The 4,307-nt window shown below is 37.7% G+C and overlaps 1 non-coding gene across 1 annotated transcript; it reads right to left on the reverse strand.

Moving 5' to 3' along the window:
* Positions 1–242: 242 nt before the first annotated feature.
* Positions 243–315, reverse strand: TRNAF-GAA (transfer RNA phenylalanine (anticodon GAA)). The gene has a single exon. It is a non-coding gene; the product is annotated as a tRNA-Phe (tRNA).
* Positions 316–4,307: the final 3,992 nt, after the last annotated feature.

Raw genomic sequence — 4,307 nt, forward strand, 5'->3', positions numbered from 1 at the left:
GGGAGGTGGAAGGTAATGCAGACAAGAGTTTACTTTACAAAAAAGCATGAAAAAGGGGAAATATTCATTGTCAAACCTGAAGGTAAGAGAGGTGGAAGCAAGTTTAGAAGGAGGACATAAAGCAAAGTCTATGTTAAATTGATTGTGTTGTAGATCAGTTGGAAAAAATTTGATGAATAGAGAAAAAGTACTACAGCTGATTCCAAGACCTATTTTGTTAGAAGCAAGGAACCTCTCAACTGTGCCGAAACCCGGGATTGAACCAGGGACCTTTAGATCTTCAGTCTAACGCTCTCCCAACTGAGCTATTTCGGCCTGCTTATAGCTGTGGTCTTCATACTTTAATTTAAACCATTTAACAAAATAGATGCAGGACCTGGATTTTTACCCTCATATGGTAGAGATATGTTTTAAGGAGTCCTGTATCATTCCGCAATTAACTGGTACAATGGGTAAATAGCATTTTTTGGATCCAGGTTAGGTGGTTGTTTTTTTAACTCTGAATGGACTAGCACTATATTACCCAGATATATTTGGCATGAGTAGGTAAGCAATGTCATCTGAATACTGACATCTGTGTTCAAGGGGAAGTGGAAGGTAATGCAGACAAGAGTTTACTTTACAAAAAAGCATGAAATGGGAAATATTCATTGTCAAACCTGAAGGTAGGAGAGGTGGAAGCAAGTTTAGAAGGAGGACATAAAGCAAAGTCTATGTTAAATTGATTGTGTTGTAGATCAGTTGGAAAAAATTCGATGAATAGAGAAAAAGTACTACAGCTGATTCCAAGACCTATTTTGTTAGAAGCAAGGAACCTCTCAACTGTGCAGTAACCCGGGATTGAACCAGGGACCTTTAGATCTTCAGTCTAACGCTCTCCCAACTGAGATATTTTGGCCTTCTGATAGCTGGGGTCTTCATACTTTAATTTGAACCATTTAACAAAATAGATGCAGGACCTGGATTTTTAACCTCATATGGTAGAGATATGTTTTAAGGAGTCCTGTATCATTCCCCAGTTAACTGGTGCAATGGGTAAATAGCATTTTTGGGATCCAGGTTAGGTAGTTGTTTTTTTAACTCTGAATGAACTAGCACTATATTACCTAGATATATTTGGCATGAGTAGGTAAGCAATGTCATCTGAATACTGACATCTGTGTTCAAGGGGAAGTGGAATGTGATGCAGACAAGAGTTTACTTTACAAAAAAGGACGAAATGGGAAACATTCATTGTCAAACCTGAAGGCAAGATAGGTGGAAGAAAGTTTAAAAGGAGGACAGAAAGCAAAGTCTATGTTGAATTGATCATTTTGTAGATCAGTTGATAAAAATGTTGATAGAGAAAAAAGTACTACAGCTGATTCCAAGACCTATTTTGTTAGAAGCAAGGAACCTCTCAACTGTGCTGAAACCCGGGATTGAACCAGGGACCTTTAGTCTAACGGTCTCCCAACTGAGCTATTGCGGCATGCTTATAGCTGTGGTCTTCATACTTTAATTTAAATCATTTAACAAAATAGATGCAGGACCTGGATTTTTAACCTCATATGGTAGAGATATGTTTTAAGGAGTCTTGTATCATTCCGCAATTAACTGGTGCAATGGGCAAATAGCATTTTTGGGATCCAGGTTAGGTAGTTGTTTTTTTAACTCTGAATGGACTAGCACTATATTACCCAGATATATTTGGCATGAGTAGGTAAGCAATGTCATCTGACTACTAACATCTGTGTTCAAGGGGAAGTGGAAGGTAATGCAGACAAGAGTTTACTTTACATAAAAGCATGAAATGGGAAATATTCATTGTCAAACCTGAAGGTAAGAGAGGTGGAAGCAAGTTTAGAAGGAGGACATAAAGCAAAGTCTATGTTAAATTGATCATTTTGTAGATCAGTTGATAAAAATGTTGATAGAGAAAAAAGTACTACAGCTGATTCCAAGACCTATTTTGTTAGAAGCAAGGAACCTCTCAACTGTGCCGAAACCCAGGATTGAATCAGGGACCTTTAGATCTTCAGTCTAACGCTCTCCCAACTTAGCTATTTCGGCCTGCTTATAGCTGTGGTCTTCATACTTTAATTTAAACCATTTAACAAAATAGATGCAGGACCTGGATTTTTAACCTCATATGGTGAGATATGTTTTAAGGAGTCCTGTATCATTCTGCAATTAACTGGTGCAATGGGTAAATAGCATTTTTGGGATCCAGGTTAGGTAGTTGTTTTTTTAACTCTGAATGGACTAGCACTATATTACCCAGATATATTTGGCATGAGTAGGTAAGCAATGTCATCTGACTACTGACATCTGTGTTCAAGGGGAAGTGGAAGGTAATGCAGACAAGAGTTTACTTTACAAAAAAGCATGAAATGGGAAATATTCATTGTCAAACCTGAAGGTAAGAGAGGTGGAAGCAAGTTTAGAAGGAGGATATAAAGCAAAGTCTATGTTAAATTGATTGTGTTGTAGATCAGTTGGAAAAAATTTGATGAATAGAGAAAAAGTACTACAGCTGATTCCAAGACCTATTTTGTTAGAAGCAAGGAACCTCTCAACTGTGCCGAAACCCGGGATTGAACCAGGGACCTTTAGATCTTCAGTCTAACACTCTCCCAACTGAGCTATTTCGGCATTCTGATAGCTGTGGTCTTCATACTTTAATTTGAACCATTTAACAAAATAGATGCAGGACCTGGATTTTTAACCTCATATGGTAGAGATATGTTTTAAGGAGTCCTGTATCATTCCCCAGTTAACTGGTGCAATGGGTAAATAGCATTTTTGGGATCCAGGTTAGGTAGTTGTTTTTTTAACTCTGAATGGACTAGCACTATATTACCTAGATATATTTGGCATGAGTAGGTAAGCAATGTCATCCGACTACTGACATCTGTGTTCAAGGGGAAGTGGAATGTGATGCAGACAAGAGTTTACTTTACAAAAAAGGACGAAATGGGAAACATTCATTGTCAAACCTGAAGGCAAGATAGGTGGAAGAAAGTTTAAAAAGAGGACAGAAAGCAAAGTCTATGTTGAATTGATCATTTTGTAGATCAGTTGATAAAAATGTTGATAGAGATAAAAGTACTACAGCTTTTTCCAAGACCTATTTTGTTCGAAGCAAGGAACCTCTCAACTGTGCCGAAACCCGGGATTGAACCAGGGAGCTTTAGATCTTCAGTCTAACGCTCTCCCAACTGAGCTATTGCAGCCTGCTTATAGCTGTGGTCTTCATACTTTAATTTAAACCATTTAACAAAATAGATGCAGGACCTGGATTTTTAACCTCATATGGTAGAGATATGTTTTAAGGAGTCCTGTATCATTCCGCAATTAACTGGTGCAATGGGCAAATAGCAGTTTTGGGATCCAGGTTAGGTAGTTGTTTTTTTACCTCTGAATGGACTAGCACTATATTACCCATATATATTTGGCATGAGTAGGTAAGCAATGTCATCTGACTACTGACATCTGTATTCAAGGGGAGGTGGAAGGTAATGCAGACAAGAGTTTACTTTACAAAAAAGCATGAAATGGGAAATATTCATTGTCAAACCTGAAGGTAAGAGAGGTGGAAGCAAGTTTAGAAGGAGGACATAAAGCAAAGTCTATGTTAAATTGATTGTGTTGTAGATCAGTTGGAAAAAATTTGATGAATAGAGAAAAAGTACTACAGCTGATTCCAAGACCTATTTTGTTAGAAGCAAGGAACCTCTCAACTGTGCCGAAACCCGGGATTGAACCAGGGACCTTTAGATCTTCATTCTAACGCTCTCCCAACTGAGCTATTTTGGCCTGCTTATAGCTGTGGTCTTCATACTTTAATTTAAACCATTTAACAAAATAGATGCAGGACCTGGATTTTTAACCTCATATGGTAGAGATATGTTTTAAGGAGTCCTGTATCATTCCCCAGTTAACTGGTGCAATGGGTAAATAGCATTTTTGGGATCCAGGTTAGGTAGTTTTTTTTTAACTCTGAATGGACTAGCACTATATTACCTAGATATATTTGGCATGAGTAGGTAAGCAATGTCATCTGACTACTGACATCTGTATTCAAGGGGAGGTGGAAGGTAATGCAGACAAGAGTTTACTTTACAAAAAAGCATGAAATGGGAAATATTCATTGTCAAACCTGAAGGTAAGAGAGGTGGAAGCAAGTTTAGAAGGAGGACATAAAGCAAAGTCTATGTTAAATTGATTGTGTTGTAGATCAGTTGGAAAAAATTTGATGAATAGAGAAAAAGTACTACAGCTGATTCCAAGACCTATTTTGTTAGAAGCAAAGAACCTCTCAACTG

Source organism: Lissotriton vulgaris, chromosome 8 (genome assembly GCF_964263255.1).
Source record: "Lissotriton vulgaris chromosome 8, aLisVul1.2, whole genome shotgun sequence".
Lineage (NCBI taxonomy): Eukaryota > Metazoa > Chordata > Amphibia > Caudata > Salamandridae > Lissotriton > Lissotriton vulgaris.